The sequence below is a fragment of the Schistocerca nitens genome, unplaced genomic scaffold, assembly GCF_023898315.1.
Source record: "Schistocerca nitens isolate TAMUIC-IGC-003100 unplaced genomic scaffold, iqSchNite1.1 HiC_scaffold_109, whole genome shotgun sequence".
In the NCBI taxonomy this organism is placed as follows: domain Eukaryota; kingdom Metazoa; phylum Arthropoda; class Insecta; order Orthoptera; family Acrididae; genus Schistocerca; species Schistocerca nitens.
In genome coordinates this window covers 134-16,011 of record NW_026045651.1, presented here as the reverse complement: position 1 = coordinate 16,011, position 15,878 = coordinate 134, and the positions used below count along the sequence as shown (strand labels likewise).

The 15,878-nt window shown below is 55.6% G+C and overlaps 16 non-coding genes across 16 annotated transcripts; all 16 read left to right on the top strand.

Moving 5' to 3' along the window:
- The first annotated feature begins 413 nt into the window (after positions 1-413).
- LOC126218391 (5S ribosomal RNA) lies at positions 414-532 on the top strand. Its single transcript, XR_007542463.1, has one exon. It is a non-coding gene; the product is annotated as a 5S ribosomal RNA (ribosomal RNA).
- An 852-nt stretch (positions 533-1,384) lies between these two features.
- Positions 1,385-1,503, top strand: LOC126218390 (5S ribosomal RNA). The gene has a single exon (XR_007542462.1). It is a non-coding gene; the product is annotated as a 5S ribosomal RNA (ribosomal RNA).
- An 852-nt stretch (positions 1,504-2,355) lies between these two features.
- LOC126218389 (5S ribosomal RNA) lies at positions 2,356-2,474 on the top strand. The gene has a single exon (XR_007542461.1). It is a non-coding gene; the product is annotated as a 5S ribosomal RNA (ribosomal RNA).
- An 852-nt stretch (positions 2,475-3,326) lies between these two features.
- On the top strand, positions 3,327-3,445 carry LOC126218388 (5S ribosomal RNA). The gene has a single exon (XR_007542460.1). It is a non-coding gene; the product is annotated as a 5S ribosomal RNA (ribosomal RNA).
- Positions 3,446-4,298: 853 nt separating this feature from the next.
- Positions 4,299-4,417, top strand: LOC126218387 (5S ribosomal RNA). The gene has a single exon (XR_007542459.1). It is a non-coding gene; the product is annotated as a 5S ribosomal RNA (ribosomal RNA).
- Positions 4,418-5,269: 852 nt separating this feature from the next.
- LOC126218385 (5S ribosomal RNA) lies at positions 5,270-5,388 on the top strand. The gene has a single exon (XR_007542458.1). It is a non-coding gene; the product is annotated as a 5S ribosomal RNA (ribosomal RNA).
- An 852-nt stretch (positions 5,389-6,240) lies between these two features.
- Positions 6,241-6,359, top strand: LOC126218384 (5S ribosomal RNA). Its single transcript, XR_007542457.1, has one exon. It is a non-coding gene; the product is annotated as a 5S ribosomal RNA (ribosomal RNA).
- Positions 6,360-7,211: 852 nt separating this feature from the next.
- On the top strand, positions 7,212-7,330 carry LOC126218383 (5S ribosomal RNA). Its single transcript, XR_007542456.1, has one exon. It is a non-coding gene; the product is annotated as a 5S ribosomal RNA (ribosomal RNA).
- An 852-nt stretch (positions 7,331-8,182) lies between these two features.
- On the top strand, positions 8,183-8,301 carry LOC126218382 (5S ribosomal RNA). The gene has a single exon (XR_007542455.1). It is a non-coding gene; the product is annotated as a 5S ribosomal RNA (ribosomal RNA).
- An 853-nt stretch (positions 8,302-9,154) lies between these two features.
- Positions 9,155-9,273, top strand: LOC126218417 (5S ribosomal RNA). The gene has a single exon (XR_007542487.1). It is a non-coding gene; the product is annotated as a 5S ribosomal RNA (ribosomal RNA).
- Positions 9,274-10,125: 852 nt separating this feature from the next.
- Positions 10,126-10,244, top strand: LOC126218416 (5S ribosomal RNA). The gene has a single exon (XR_007542486.1). It is a non-coding gene; the product is annotated as a 5S ribosomal RNA (ribosomal RNA).
- An 852-nt stretch (positions 10,245-11,096) lies between these two features.
- Positions 11,097-11,215, top strand: LOC126218405 (5S ribosomal RNA). Its single transcript, XR_007542476.1, has one exon. It is a non-coding gene; the product is annotated as a 5S ribosomal RNA (ribosomal RNA).
- Positions 11,216-12,069: 854 nt separating this feature from the next.
- LOC126218393 (5S ribosomal RNA) lies at positions 12,070-12,188 on the top strand. Its single transcript, XR_007542465.1, has one exon. It is a non-coding gene; the product is annotated as a 5S ribosomal RNA (ribosomal RNA).
- An 852-nt stretch (positions 12,189-13,040) lies between these two features.
- On the top strand, positions 13,041-13,159 carry LOC126218381 (5S ribosomal RNA). The gene has a single exon (XR_007542454.1). It is a non-coding gene; the product is annotated as a 5S ribosomal RNA (ribosomal RNA).
- An 853-nt stretch (positions 13,160-14,012) lies between these two features.
- Positions 14,013-14,131, top strand: LOC126218412 (5S ribosomal RNA). Its single transcript, XR_007542482.1, has one exon. It is a non-coding gene; the product is annotated as a 5S ribosomal RNA (ribosomal RNA).
- An 853-nt stretch (positions 14,132-14,984) lies between these two features.
- Positions 14,985-15,103, top strand: LOC126218413 (5S ribosomal RNA). Its single transcript, XR_007542483.1, has one exon. It is a non-coding gene; the product is annotated as a 5S ribosomal RNA (ribosomal RNA).
- Positions 15,104-15,878: the final 775 nt, after the last annotated feature.

Below are 15,878 nucleotides of genomic sequence, written 5' to 3'. Positions count from 1 at the left end.
GCAAACTACGCACACACCTGGTGTGAGGCGAGGCGAGGCGACGCGAGGCGAGGCGAGGCGAGGAAGCCCACATGCTACCAGTGGCGCCCTCCAGCACGACACTGCCACACCACGCACAGGCCCTCCGCTGGACACCAGGGACAAGATGCGTCCTCCGCTAGTGTCGAAGGCTGCACGCGCGCAGCGAATGACAGGAGGTGCAACGAGCAGCAGTGCGTGTCACACACGCGGCGGTGCGCCCGCTAATTCGGCCGTCGCTCTGCTGGGACGCCGGGCGCGCCCCCCGCGCCGTCCTCAAGGAACTGGCTGTTGCGGAAGGAAGTGCTTTCGTCAAATGCGGTCGAAAACTAACATTTTGTGTGTTGGGAGAAAAGCCGAACGCGGATTCTGCCGTGCTCCTACATTAGATGAGCGCCAACGGCCATACCATGATGAATACACCGGTTCTCGTCCGATCACCGAAGTTAAGCATCATCGGGCCCGGTTAGTACTTGGATGGGTGACCGCCTGGGAAACCCGGGTGCTGTTGGCTGCCTTCCATTTTTTTTTGTTATTATGTCGCTACCCCTGCCAGCCCAATTTTCAAACTACCTTTCTGTTGTGACAAAGATGCTTCCTTAAGCCTTTTACACTACTGTAATGGTACGAAAATGCAGTAATTAACTCAGTTTGAGGGAGAATGTGCTAACCAAGTTTGCCAAGAAGACTTTGAAAACGACAAAACAGTACGAATCGGCAGGTGATTTCTGAAACACGTCACCGCCTATTTTTGTGTAGGAGTGTAGAGTTCCAATTTTTTGTAATCACGAATTTATTCCTTAGTCGTCTCGTCTCGTCTCGTCCCGCAGACGTTTGTCGTGCTTGCGCTGTCATATGGACCACGACCCGAGCGGCAGCGAGCGGCAGTCGAGCAAAGTCGGGACAAGTCGGGACGGGGACGGGGACAGGGATGGGAATGGTGCGAATGCACTGCAAACTACGCACACACCTGGTGTGAGGCGAGGCGAGGCGACGCGAGGCGAGGCGAGGCGAGGAAGCCCACATGCTACCAGTGGCGCCCTCCAGCACGACACTGCCACACCACGCACAGGCCCTCCGCTGGACACCAGGGACAAGATGCGTCCTCCGCTAGTGTCGAAGGCTGCACGCGCGCAGCGAATGACAGGAGGTGCAACGAGCAGCAGTGCGTGTCACACACGCGGCGGTGCGCCCGCTAATTCGGCCGTCGCTCTGCTGGGACGCCGGGCGCGCCCCCCGCGCCGTCCTCGAGGAACTGGCTGTTGCGGAAGGAAGTGCTTTCGTCAAATGCGGTCGAAAACTAACATTTTGTGTGTTGGGAGAAAAGCCGAACGCGGATTCTGCCGTGCTCCTACATTAGATGAGCGCCAACGGCCATACCATGATGAATACACCGGTTCTCGTCCGATCACCGAAGTTAAGCATCATCGGGCCCGGTTAGTACTTGGATGGGTGACCGCCTGGGAAACCCGGGTGCTGTTGGCTGCCTTCCATTTTTTTTTGTTATTATGTCGCTACCCCTGCCAGCCCAATTTTCAAACTACCTTTCTGTTGTGACAAAGATGCTTCCTTAAGCCTTTTACACTACTGTAATGGTACGAAAATGCAGTAATTAACTCAGTTTGAGGGAGAATGTGCTAACCAAGTTTGCCAAGAAGACTTTGAAAACGACAAAACAGTACGAATCGGCAGGTGATTTCTGAAACACGTCACCGCCTATTTTTGTGTAGGAGTGTAGAGTTCCAATTTTTTGTAATCACGAATTTATTCCTTAGTCGTCTCGTCTCGTCTCGTCCCGCAGACGTTTGTCGTGCTTGCGCTGTCATATGGACCACGACCCGAGCGGCAGCGAGCGGCAGTCGAGCAAAGTCGGGACAAGTCGGGACGGGGACGGGGACAGGGATGGGAATGGTGCGAATGCACTGCAAACTACGCACACACCTGGTGTGAGGCGAGGCGAGGCGACGCGAGGCGAGGCGAGGCGAGGAAGCCCACATGCTACCAGTGGCGCCCTCCAGCACGACACTGCCACACCACGCACAGGCCCTCCGCTGGACACCAGGGACAAGATGCGTCCTCCGCTAGTGTCGAAGGCTGCACGCGCGCAGCGAATGACAGGAGGTGCAACGAGCAGCAGTGCGTGTCACACACGCGGCGGTGCGCCCGCTAATTCGGCCGTCGCTCTGCTGGGACGCCGGGCGCGCCCCCCGCGCCGTCCTCGAGGAACTGGCTGTTGCGGAAGGAAGTGCTTTCGTCAAATGCGGTCGAAAACTAACATTTTGTGTGTTGGGAGAAAAGCCGAACGCGGATTCTGCCGTGCTCCTACATTAGATGAGCGCCAACGGCCATACCATGATGAATACACCGGTTCTCGTCCGATCACCGAAGTTAAGCATCATCGGGCCCGGTTAGTACTTGGATGGGTGACCGCCTGGGAAACCCGGGTGCTGTTGGCTGCCTTCCATTTTTTTTTGTTATTATGTCGCTACCCCTGCCAGCCCAATTTTCAAACTACCTTTCTGTTGTGACAAAGATGCTTCCTTAAGCCTTTTACACTACTGTAATGGTACGAAAATGCAGTAATTAACTCAGTTTGAGGGAGAATGTGCTAACCAAGTTTGCCAAGAAGACTTTGAAAACGACAAAACAGTACGAATCGGCAGGTGATTTCTGAAACACGTCACCGCCTATTTTTGTGTAGGAGTGTAGAGTTCCAATTTTTTGTAATCACGAATTTATTCCTTAGTCGTCTCGTCTCGTCTCGTCCCGCAGACGTTTGTCGTGCTTGCGCTGTCATATGGACCACGACCCGAGCGGCAGCGAGCGGCAGTCGAGCAAAGTCGGGACAAGTCGGGACGGGGACGGGGACAGGGATGGGAATGGTGCGAATGCACTGCAAACTACGCACACACCTGGTGTGAGGCGAGGCGAGGCGACGCGAGGCGAGGCGAGGCGAGGAAGCCCACATGCTACCAGTGGCGCCCTCCAGCACGACACTGCCACACCACGCACAGGCCCTCCGCTGGACACCAGGGACAAGATGCGTCCTCCGCTAGTGTCGAAGGCTGCACGCGCGCAGCGAATGACAGGAGGTGCAACGAGCAGCAGTGCGTCTCACACACGCGGCGGTGCGCCCGCTAATTCGGCCGTCGCTCTGCTGGGACGCCGGGCGCGCCCCCCGCGCCGTCCTCGAGGAACTGGCTGTTGCGGAAGGAAGTGCTTTCGTCAAATGCGGTCGAAAACTAACATTTTGTGTGTTGGGAGAAAAGCCGAACGCGGATTCTGCCGTGCTCCTACATTAGATGAGCGCCAACGGCCATACCATGATGAATACACCGGTTCTCGTCCGATCACCGAAGTTAAGCATCATCGGGCCCGGTTAGTACTTGGATGGGTGACCGCCTGGGAAACCCGGGTGCTGTTGGCTGCCTTCCATTTTTTTTTTGTTATTATGTCGCTACCCCTGCCAGCCCAATTTTCAAACTACCTTTCTGTTGTGACAAAGATGCTTCCTTAAGCCTTTTACACTACTGTAATGGTACGAAAATGCAGTAATTAACTCAGTTTGAGGGAGAATGTGCTAACCAAGTTTGCCAAGAAGACTTTGAAAACGACAAAACAGTACGAATCGGCAGGTGATTTCTGAAACACGTCACCGCCTATTTTTGTGTAGGAGTGTAGAGTTCCAATTTTTTGTAATCACGAATTTATTCCTTAGTCGTCTCGTCTCGTCTCGTCCCGCAGACGTTTGTCGTGCTTGCGCTGTCATATGGACCACGACCCGAGCGGCAGCGAGCGGCAGTCGAGCAAAGTCGGGACAAGTCGGGACGGGGACGGGGACAGGGATGGGAATGGTGCGAATGCACTGCAAACTACGCACACACCTGGTGTGAGGCGAGGCGAGGCGACGCGAGGCGAGGCGAGGCGAGGAAGCCCACATGCTACCAGTGGCGCCCTCCAGCACGACACTGCCACACCACGCACAGGCCCTCCGCTGGACACCAGGGACAAGATGCGTCCTCCGCTAGTGTCGAAGGCTGCACGCGCGCAGCGAATGACAGGAGGTGCAACGAGCAGCAGTGCGTCTCACACACGCGGCGGTGCGCCCGCTAATTCGGCCGTCGCTCTGCTGGGACGCCGGGCGCGCCCCCCGCGCCGTCCTCGAGGAACTGGCTGTTGCGGAAGGAAGTGCTTTCGTCAAATGCGGTCGAAAACTAACATTTTGTGTGTTGGGAGAAAAGCCGAACGCGGATTCTGCCGTGCTCCTACATTAGATGAGCGCCAACGGCCATACCATGATGAATACACCGGTTCTCGTCCGATCACCGAAGTTAAGCATCATCGGGCCCGGTTAGTACTTGGATGGGTGACCGCCTGGGAAACCCGGGTGCTGTTGGCTGCCTTCCATTTTTTTTTGTTATTATGTCGCTACCCCTGCCAGCCCAATTTTCAAACTACCTTTCTGTTGTGACAAAGATGCTTCCTTAAGCCTTTTACACTACTGTAATGGTACGAAAATGCAGTAATTAACTCAGTTTGAGGGAGAATGTGCTAACCAAGTTTGCCAAGAAGACTTTGAAAACGACAAAACAGTACGAATCGGCAGGTGATTTCTGAAACACGTCACCGCCTATTTTTGTGTAGGAGTGTAGAGTTCCAATTTTTTGTAATCACGAATTTATTCCTTAGTCGTCTCGTCTCGTCTCGTCCCGCAGACGTTTGTCGTGCTTGCGCTGTCATATGGACCACGACCCGAGCGGCAGCGAGCGGCAGTCGAGCAAAGTCGGGACAAGTCGGGACGGGGACGGGGACAGGGATGGGAATGGTGCGAATGCACTGCAAACTACGCACACACCTGGTGTGAGGCGAGGCGAGGCGACGCGAGGCGAGGCGAGGCGAGGAAGCCCACATGCTACCAGTGGCGCCCTCCAGCACGACACTGCCACACCACGCACAGGCCCTCCGCTGGACACCAGGGACAAGATGCGTCCTCCGCTAGTGTCGAAGGCTGCACGCGCGCAGCGAATGACAGGAGGTGCAACGAGCAGCAGTGCGTGTCACACACGCGGCGGTGCGCCCGCTAATTCGGCCGTCGCTCTGCTGGGACGCCGGGCGCGCCCCCCGCGCCGTCCTCGAGGAACTGGCTGTTGCGGAAGGAAGTGCTTTCGTCAAATGCGGTCGAAAACTAACATTTTGTGTGTTGGGAGAAAAGCCGAACGCGGATTCTGCCGTGCTCCTACATTAGATGAGCGCCAACGGCCATACCATGATGAATACACCGGTTCTCGTCCGATCACCGAAGTTAAGCATCATCGGGCCCGGTTAGTACTTGGATGGGTGACCGCCTGGGAAACCCGGGTGCTGTTGGCTGCCTTCCATTTTTTTTTGTTATTATGTCGCTACCCCTGCCAGCCCAATTTTCAAACTACCTTTCTGTTGTGACAAAGATGCTTCCTTAAGCCTTTTACACTACTGTAATGGTACGAAAATGCAGTAATTAACTCAGTTTGAGGGAGAATGTGCTAACCAAGTTTGCCAAGAAGACTTTGAAAACGACAAAACAGTACGAATCGGCAGGTGATTTCTGAAACACGTCACCGCCTATTTTTGTGTAGGAGTGTAGAGTTCCAATTTTTTGTAATCACGAATTTATTCCTTAGTCGTCTCGTCTCGTCTCGTCCCGCAGACGTTTGTCGTGCTTGCGCTGTCATATGGACCACGACCCGAGCGGCAGCGAGCGGCAGTCGAGCAAAGTCGGGACAAGTCGGGACGGGGACGGGGACAGGGATGGGAATGGTGCGAATGCACTGCAAACTACGCACACACCTGGTGTGAGGCGAGGCGAGGCGACGCGAGGCGAGGCGAGGCGAGGAAGCCCACATGCTACCAGTGGCGCCCTCCAGCACGACACTGCCACACCACGCACAGGCCCTCCGCTGGACACCAGGGACAAGATGCGTCCTCCGCTAGTGTCGAAGGCTGCACGCGCGCAGCGAATGACAGGAGGTGCAACGAGCAGCAGTGCGTCTCACACACGCGGCGGTGCGCCCGCTAATTCGGCCGTCGCTCTGCTGGGACGCCGGGCGCGCCCCCCGCGCCGTCCTCGAGGAACTGGCTGTTGCGGAAGGAAGTGCTTTCGTCAAATGCGGTCGAAAACTAACATTTTGTGTGTTGGGAGAAAAGCCGAACGCGGATTCTGCCGTGCTCCTACATTAGATGAGCGCCAACGGCCATACCATGATGAATACACCGGTTCTCGTCCGATCACCGAAGTTAAGCATCATCGGGCCCGGTTAGTACTTGGATGGGTGACCGCCTGGGAAACCCGGGTGCTGTTGGCTGCCTTCCATTTTTTTTTGTTATTATGTCGCTACCCCTGCCAGCCCAATTTTCAAACTACCTTTCTGTTGTGACAAAGATGCTTCCTTAAGCCTTTTACACTACTGTAATGGTACGAAAATGCAGTAATTAACTCAGTTTGAGGGAGAATGTGCTAACCAAGTTTGCCAAGAAGACTTTGAAAACGACAAAACAGTACGAATCGGCAGGTGATTTCTGAAACACGTCACCGCCTATTTTTGTGTAGGAGTGTAGAGTTCCAATTTTTTGTAATCACGAATTTATTCCTTAGTCGTCTCGTCTCGTCTCGTCCCGCAGACGTTTGTCGTGCTTGCGCTGTCATATGGACCACGACCCGAGCGGCAGCGAGCGGCAGTCGAGCAAAGTCGGGACAAGTCGGGACGGGGACGGGGACAGGGATGGGAATGGTGCGAATGCACTGCAAACTACGCACACACCTGGTGTGAGGCGAGGCGAGGCGACGCGAGGCGAGGCGAGGCGAGGAAGCCCACATGCTACCAGTGGCGCCCTCCAGCACGACACTGCCACACCACGCACAGGCCCTCCGCTGGACACCAGGGACAAGATGCGTCCTCCGCTAGTGTCGAAGGCTGCACGCGCGCAGCGAATGACAGGAGGTGCAACGAGCAGCAGTGCGTGTCACACACGCGGCGGTGCGCCCGCTAATTCGGCCGTCGCTCTGCTGGGACGCCGGGCGCGCCCCCCGCGCCGTCCTCGAGGAACTGGCTGTTGCGGAAGGAAGTGCTTTCGTCAAATGCGGTCGAAAACTAACATTTTGTGTGTTGGGAGAAAAGCCGAACGCGGATTCTGCCGTGCTCCTACATTAGATGAGCGCCAACGGCCATACCATGATGAATACACCGGTTCTCGTCCGATCACCGAAGTTAAGCATCATCGGGCCCGGTTAGTACTTGGATGGGTGACCGCCTGGGAAACCCGGGTGCTGTTGGCTGCCTTCCATTTTTTTTTGTTATTATGTCGCTACCCCTGCCAGCCCAATTTTCAAACTACCTTTCTGTTGTGACAAAGATGCTTCCTTAAGCCTTTTACACTACTGTAATGGTACGAAAATGCAGTAATTAACTCAGTTTGAGGGAGAATGTGCTAACCAAGTTTGCCAAGAAGACTTTGAAAACGACAAAACAGTACGAATCGGCAGGTGATTTCTGAAACACGTCACCGCCTATTTTTGTGTAGGAGTGTAGAGTTCCAATTTTTTGTAATCACGAATTTATTCCTTAGTCGTCTCGTCTCGTCTCGTCCCGCAGACGTTTGTCGTGCTTGCGCTGTCATATGGACCACGACCCGAGCGGCAGCGAGCGGCAGTCGAGCAAAGTCGGGACAAGTCGGGACGGGGACGGGGACAGGGATGGGAATGGTGCGAATGCACTGCAAACTACGCACACACCTGGTGTGAGGCGAGGCGAGGCGACGCGAGGCGAGGCGAGGCGAGGAAGCCCACATGCTACCAGTGGCGCCCTCCAGCACGACACTGCCACACCACGCACAGGCCCTCCGCTGGACACCAGGGACAAGATGCGTCCTCCGCTAGTGTCGAAGGCTGCACGCGCGCAGCGAATGACAGGAGGTGCAACGAGCAGCAGTGCGTCTCACACACGCGGCGGTGCGCCCGCTAATTCGGCCGTCGCTCTGCTGGGACGCCGGGCGCGCCCCCCGCGCCGTCCTCGAGGAACTGGCTGTTGCGGAAGGAAGTGCTTTCGTCAAATGCGGTCGAAAACTAACATTTTGTGTGTTGGGAGAAAAGCCGAACGCGGATTCTGCCGTGCTCCTACATTAGATGAGCGCCAACGGCCATACCATGATGAATACACCGGTTCTCGTCCGATCACCGAAGTTAAGCATCATCGGGCCCGGTTAGTACTTGGATGGGTGACCGCCTGGGAAACCCGGGTGCTGTTGGCTGCCTTCCATTTTTTTTTTGTTATTATGTCGCTACCCCTGCCAGCCCAATTTTCAAACTACCTTTCTGTTGTGACAAAGATGCTTCCTTAAGCCTTTTACACTACTGTAATGGTACGAAAATGCAGTAATTAACTCAGTTTGAGGGAGAATGTGCTAACCAAGTTTGCCAAGAAGACTTTGAAAACGACAAAACAGTACGAATCGGCAGGTGATTTCTGAAACACGTCACCGCCTATTTTTGTGTAGGAGTGTAGAGTTCCAATTTTTTGTAATCACGAATTTATTCCTTAGTCGTCTCGTCTCGTCTCGTCCCGCAGACGTTTGTCGTGCTTGCGCTGTCATATGGACCACGACCCGAGCGGCAGCGAGCGGCAGTCGAGCAAAGTCGGGACAAGTCGGGACGGGGACGGGGACAGGGATGGGAATGGTGCGAATGCACTGCAAACTACGCACACACCTGGTGTGAGGCGAGGCGAGGCGACGCGAGGCGAGGCGAGGCGAGGAAGCCCACATGCTACCAGTGGCGCCCTCCAGCACGACACTGCCACACCACGCACAGGCCCTCCGCTGGACACCAGGGACAAGATGCGTCCTCCGCTAGTGTCGAAGGCTGCACGCGCGCAGCGAATGACAGGAGGTGCAACGAGCAGCAGTGCGTCTCACACACGCGGCGGTGCGCCCGCTAATTCGGCCGTCGCTCTGCTGGGACGCCGGGCGCGCCCCCCGCGCCGTCCTCGAGGAACTGGCTGTTGCGGAAGGAAGTGCTTTCGTCAAATGCGGTCGAAAACTAACATTTTGTGTGTTGGGAGAAAAGCCGAACGCGGATTCTGCCGTGCTCCTACATTAGATGAGCGCCAACGGCCATACCATGATGAATACACCGGTTCTCGTCCGATCACCGAAGTTAAGCATCATCGGGCCCGGTTAGTACTTGGATGGGTGACCGCCTGGGAAACCCGGGTGCTGTTGGCTGCCTTCCATTTTTTTTTGTTATTATGTCGCTACCCCTGCCAGCCCAATTTTCAAACTACCTTTCTGTTGTGACAAAGATGCTTCCTTAAGCCTTTTACACTACTGTAATGGTACGAAAATGCAGTAATTAACTCAGTTTGAGGGAGAATGTGCTAACCAAGTTTGCCAAGAAGACTTTGAAAACGACAAAACAGTACGAATCGGCAGGTGATTTCTGAAACACGTCACCGCCTATTTTTGTGTAGGAGTGTAGAGTTCCAATTTTTTGTAATCACGAATTTATTCCTTAGTCGTCTCGTCTCGTCTCGTCCCGCAGACGTTTGTCGTGCTTGCGCTGTCATATGGACCACGACCCGAGCGGCAGCGAGCGGCAGTCGAGCAAAGTCGGGACAAGTCGGGACGGGGACGGGGACAGGGATGGGAATGGTGCGAATGCACTGCAAACTACGCACACACCTGGTGTGAGGCGAGGCGAGGCGACGCGAGGCGAGGCGAGGCGAGGAAGCCCACATGCTACCAGTGGCGCCCTCCAGCACGACACTGCCACACCACGCACAGGCCCTCCGCTGGACACCAGGGACAAGATGCGTCCTCCGCTAGTGTCGAAGGCTGCACGCGCGCAGCGAATGACAGGAGGTGCAACGAGCAGCAGTGCGTCTCACACACGCGGCGGTGCGCCCGCTAATTCGGCCGTCGCTCTGCTGGGACGCCGGGCGCGCCCCCCGCGCCGTCCTCGAGGAACTGGCTGTTGCGGAAGGAAGTGCTTTCGTCAAATGCGGTCGAAAACTAACATTTTGTGTGTTGGGAGAAAAGCCGAACGCGGATTCTGCCGTGCTCCTACATTAGATGAGCGCCAACGGCCATACCATGATGAATACACCGGTTCTCGTCCGATCACCGAAGTTAAGCATCATCGGGCCCGGTTAGTACTTGGATGGGTGACCGCCTGGGAAACCCGGGTGCTGTTGGCTGCCTTCCATTTTTTTTTGTTATTATGTCGCTACCCCTGCCAGCCCAATTTTCAAACTACCTTTCTGTTGTGACAAAGATGCTTCCTTAAGCCTTTTACACTACTGTAATGGTACGAAAATGCAGTAATTAACTCAGTTTGAGGGAGAATGTGCTAACCAAGTTTGCCAAGAAGACTTTGAAAACGACAAAACAGTACGAATCGGCAGGTGATTTCTGAAACACGTCACCGCCTATTTTTGTGTAGGAGTGTAGAGTTCCAATTTTTTGTAATCACGAATTTATTCCTTAGTCGTCTCGTCTCGTCTCGTCCCGCAGACGTTTGTCGTGCTTGCGCTGTCATATGGACCACGACCCGAGCGGCAGCGAGCGGCAGTCGAGCAAAGTCGGGACAAGTCGGGACGGGGACGGGGACAGGGATGGGAATGGTGCGAATGCACTGCAAACTACGCACACACCTGGTGTGAGGCGAGGCGAGGCGACGCGAGGCGAGGCGAGGCGAGGAAGCCCACATGCTACCAGTGGCGCCCTCCAGCACGACACTGCCACACCACGCACAGGCCCTCCGCTGGACACCAGGGACAAGATGCGTCCTCCGCTAGTGTCGAAGGCTGCACGCGCGCAGCGAATGACAGGAGGTGCAACGAGCAGCAGTGCGTCTCACACACGCGGCGGTGCGCCCGCTAATTCGGCCGTCGCTCTGCTGGGACGCCGGGCGCGCCCCCCGCGCCGTCCTCGAGGAACTGGCTGTTGCGGAAGGAAGTGCTTTCGTCAAATGCGGTCGAAAACTAACATTTTGTGTGTTGGGAGAAAAGCCGAACGCGGATTCTGCCGTGCTCCTACATTAGATGAGCGCCAACGGCCATACCATGATGAATACACCGGTTCTCGTCCGATCACCGAAGTTAAGCATCATCGGGCCCGGTTAGTACTTGGATGGGTGACCGCCTGGGAAACCCGGGTGCTGTTGGCTGCCTTCCATTTTTTTTTTGTTATTATGTCGCTACCCCTGCCAGCCCAATTTTCAAACTACCTTTCTGTTGTGACAAAGATGCTTCCTTAAGCCTTTTACACTACTGTAATGGTACGAAAATGCAGTAATTAACTCAGTTTGAGGGAGAATGTGCTAACCAAGTTTGCCAAGAAGACTTTGAAAACGACAAAACAGTACGAATCGGCAGGTGATTTCTGAAACACGTCACCGCCTATTTTTGTGTAGGAGTGTAGAGTTCCAATTTTTTGTAATCACGAATTTATTCCTTAGTCGTCTCGTCTCGTCTCGTCCCGCAGACGTTTGTCGTGCTTGCGCTGTCATATGGACCACGACCCGAGCGGCAGCGAGCGGCAGTCGAGCAAAGTCGGGACAAGTCGGGACGGGGACGGGGACAGGGATGGGAATGGTGCGAATGCACTGCAAACTACGCACACACCTGGTGTGAGGCGAGGCGAGGCGACGCGAGGCGAGGCGAGGCGAGGAAGCCCACATGCTACCAGTGGCGCCCTCCAGCACGACACTGCCACACCACGCACAGGCCCTCCGCTGGACACCAGGGACAAGATGCGTCCTCCGCTAGTGTCGAAGGCTGCACGCGCGCAGCGAATGACAGGAGGTGCAAACGAGCAGCAGTGCGTGTCACACACGCGGCGGTGCGCCCGCTAATTCGGCCGTCGCTCTGCTGGGACGCCGGGCGCGCCCCCCGCGCCCGTCCTCGAGGGAACTGGCTGTTGCGGAAGGAAGTGCTTTCGTCAATGCGGTCGAAAACTAACATTTTGTGTGTTGGGAGAAAAGCGAACGCGGATTCTGCCGTGCTCCTACATTAGATGAGCGCCAACGGCCATACCATGATGAATACACCGGTTCTCGTCCGATCACCGAAGTTAAGCATCATCGGGCCCGGTTAGTACTTGGATGGGTGACCGCCTGGGAAACCCGGGTGCTGTTGGCTGCCTTCCATTTTTTTTTGTTATTATGTCGCTACCCCTGCCAGCCCAATTTCAAACTACCTTTCTGTTGTGACAAAGATGCTTCCTTAAGCCTTTTACACTACTGTAATGGTACGAAAATGCAGTAATTAACTCAGTTTGAGGGAGAATGTGCTAACCAAGTTTGCCAAGAAGACTTTGAAAACGACAAAACAGTACGAATCGGCAGGTGATTTCTGAAACACGTCACCGCCTATTTTTGTGTAGGAGTGTAGAGTTCCAATTTTTTGTAATCACGAATTTATTCCTTAGTCGTCTCGTCTCGTCTCGTCCCGCAGACGTTTGTCGTGCTTGCGCTGTCATATGGACCACGACCCGAGCGGCAGCGAGCGGCAGTCGAGCAAAGTCGGGACAAGTCGGGACGGGGACGGGGACAGGGATGGAATGGTGCGAATGCACTGCAAACTACGCACACACCTGGTGTGAGGCGAGGCGAGGCGACGCGAGGCGAGGCGAGGCGAGGAAGCCCACATGCTACCAGTGGCGCCCTCCAGCACGACACTGCCACACCACGCACAGGCCCTCCGCTGGACACCAGGGACAAGATGCGTCCTCCGCTAGTGTCGAAGGCTGCACCGCGCGCAGCGAATGACAGGAGGTGCAACGAGCAGCAGTGCGTCTCACACACGCGGCGGTGCGCCCGCTAATTCGGCCGTCGCTCTGCTGGGGACGCCGGGCGCGCCCCCCGCGCCGTCCTCGAGGAACTGGCTGTTGCGGAAGGAAGTGCTTTCGTCAAATGCGGTCGAAAACTAACATTTTGTGTGTTGGGAGAAAAGCCGAACGCGGATTCTGCCGTGCTCCTACATTAGATGAGCGCCAACGGCCATACCATGATGAATACACCGGTTCTCGTCCGATCACCGAAGTTAAGCATCATCGGGCCCGGTTAGTACTTGGATGGGTGACCGCCTGGGAAACCCGGGTGCTGTTGGCTGCCTTCCATTTTTTTTTGTTATTATGTCGCTACCCCTGCCAGCCCAATTTTCAAACTACCTTTCTGTTGTGACAAAGATGCTTCCTTAAGCCTTTTACACTACTGTAATGGTACGAAAATGCAGTAATTAACTCAGTTTGAGGGAGAATGTGCTAACCAAGTTTGCCAAGAAGACTTTGAAAACGACAAAACAGTACGAATCGGCAGGTGATTTCTGAAACACGTCACCGCCTATTTTTGTGTAGGAGTGTAGAGTTCCAATTTTTTGTAATCACGAATTTATTCCTTAGTCGTCTCGTCTCGTCTCGTCCCGCAGACGTTTGTCGTGCTTGCGCTGTCATATGGACCACGACCCGAGCGGCAGCGAGCGGCAGTCGAGCAAAGTCGGGACAAGTCGGGACGGGGACGGGGACAGGGATGGGAATGGTGCGAATGCACTGCAAACTACGCACACACCTGGTGTGAGGCGAGGCGAGGCGACGCGAGCGAGGCGAGGCGAGGAAGCCCACATGCTACCAGTGGCGCCCTCCAGCACGACACTGCCACACCACGCACAGGCCCTCCGCTGGACACCAGGGACAAGATGCCGTCCTCCGCTAGTGTCGAAGGCTGCACGCGGCGCAGCGAATGACAGGAGGTGCAACGAGCAGCAGTGCGTCTCACACACGCGGCGGTGCGCCCGCTAATTCGGCCGTCGCTCTGCTGGGACGCCGGGCGCGCCCCCCGCGCCGTCCTCGAGGAACCTGGCTGTGCGGAAGGAAGTGCTTTCGTCAAATGCGGTCGAAAACTAACATTTTGTGTGTTGGAGAAAAGCCGAACGCGGATTCTGCCGTGCTCCTACATTAGATGAGCGCCCAACGGCCATACCATGATGAATACACCGGTTCTCGTCCGATCACCGAAGTTAAGCATCATCGGGCCCGGTTAGTACTTGGATGGGTGACCGCCTGGGAAACCCGGGTGCTGTTGGCTGCCTTCCATTTTTTTTTTGTTATTATGTCGCTACCCCTGCCAGCCCAATTTTCAAACTACCTTTCTGTTGTGACAAAGATGCTTCCTTAAGCCTTTTACACTACTGTAATGGTACGAAAATGCAGTAATTAACTCAGTTGAGGGAGAATGTGCTAACCAAGTTTGCCAAGAAGACTTTGAAAACGACAAAACAGTACGAATCGGCAGGTGATTTCCTGAACACGTCACCGCCTATTTTTGTGTAGGAGTGTAGAGTTCCAATTTTTTGTAATCACGAATTTATTCCTTAGTCGTCTCGTCTCGTCTCGTCCCGCAGACGTTTGTCGTGCTTGCGCTGTCATTGGACCACCGACCCGAGCGGCAGCGAGCGGCAGTCGAGCAAAGTCGGGGACAAGTCGGGACGGGGACGGGGACAGGGATGGGAATGGTGCGAATGCACTGCAAACTACGCACACACCTGGTGTGAGGCGAGGCGAGGCGACGCGAGGCGAGGCGAGGCGAGGAAGCCCACATGCTACCAGTGGCGCCCTCCAGCACGACACTGCCACACCACGCACAGGCCCTCCGCTGGACACCAGGGACAAGATGCGTCCTCCGCTAGTGTCGAAGGCTGCACGCGCGCAGCGAATGACAGGAGGTGCAACGAGCAGCAGTGCGTCTCACACACGCGGCGGTGCGCCCGCTAATTCGGGCCGTCGCTCTGCTGGGACGCCGGGCGCGCCCCCCGCGCCGTCCTCGAGGACTGGCTGTTGCGGAAGGAAGTGCTTTCGTCAAATGCGGTCGAAAACTAACATTTTGTGTGTTGGGAGAAAAGCCGAACGCGGATTCTGCCGTGCTCCTACATTAGATGAGCGCCAACGGCCATACCATGATGAATACACCGGTTCTCGTCCGATCACAGAAGTTAAGCATCATCGGGCCCGGTTAGTACTTGGATGGGTGACCGCCTGGGAAACCCGGGTGCTGTTGGCTGCCTTCCATTTTTTTTTTGTTATTATGTCGCTACCCCTGCCAGCCCAATTTTCAAACTACCTTTCTGTTGTGACAAAGATGCTTCCTTAAGCCTTTTACACTACTGTAATGGTACGAAAATGCAGTAATTAACTCAGTTTGAGGGAGAATGTGCTAACCAAGTTTGCCAAGAAGACTTTGAAAACGACAAAACAGTACGAATCGGCCAGGTGATTTCTGAAACACGTCACCGCCTATTTTTGTGTAGGAGTGTAGAGTTCCAATTTTTGTAATCACGAATTTATTCCTTAGTCGTCTCGTCTCGTCTCGTCCCCGCAGACGTTTGTCGTGCTTGCGCTGTCATATGGACCACGACCCGAGCGGCAGCGAGCGGCAGTCGAGCAAAGTCGGACAAGTCGGGACGGGGACGGGGACAGGGATGGGAATGGTGCGAATGCACTGCAAACTACGCACACACCTGGTGTGAGGCGAGGCGATGCGACGCGAGGCGAGGCGAGGCGAGGAAGCCCACATGCTACCAGTGGCGCCTCCAGCACGACACTGCCAACACCACGCACAGGCCCTCCGCTGGACACCAGGGACAAGATGCGTCCTCCGCTAGTGTCGAGGCTGCACGCGCGCAGCGAATGACAGGAGGTGCAACGAGCAGCAGTGCGTGTCACACACGCGGCGGTGCGCCCGCTAATTCGGCCGTCGCTCTGCTGGGACGCCGGGCGCGCCCCCCGCGCCGTCCTCGAGGAACTGGCTGTTGCGGAAGGAAGTGCTTTCGTCAAAT